A 498-nucleotide genomic window follows, 5' to 3' on the forward strand; every position below is an offset into this window, starting at 1 on the left:
CCGCCGCGCCCGCGCGCCCCCGGCTCCGGGAGGCCCAGCTCCTACACGCGCTGCGATCCGGGAGCGGGGACTGCGGGCCTCTTGTCTCGGGGTGTGCGGGGCTCGGACGGGCGGGGACCCCAGGCCTCCCTGGCTCGCCTGCGCGGGGGCACCCGGGTTCCTGCGCCGAGCGGCGCGCTCGCCTCTCCCCTACCTGTTTGCTAGTTGCAGGCTAGCCCATTCGGATCGGAGGTCACCTGAAACTCCAGGTGGGCTCTAAATCCAGCCCAGTGGTCCCCCCGGACGTCCTGTAGGCGAGAGGAGGTGGCTTGGTGGAGTGGAAAGAGGGCGGCCTTTGCGGCCGGTCGCCTTGACCCGCCTGCCGGGTGAATTTAGCCACTGTGAGCCTCCCAGCCCTCCTCCGTCTAGCGGAAATAAGCTCTTTCCTAGAGAAGGAGTGAAGACCGACTGAGTTGAATGTTATCTCGTGTAAAGCAATTTGCTAAAATAATCACCACT

The sequence above is a fragment of the Suricata suricatta genome, chromosome 3 (assembly GCF_006229205.1).
Source record: "Suricata suricatta isolate VVHF042 chromosome 3, meerkat_22Aug2017_6uvM2_HiC, whole genome shotgun sequence".
Taxonomy (NCBI): Eukaryota; Metazoa; Chordata; class Mammalia; order Carnivora; family Herpestidae; genus Suricata; species Suricata suricatta.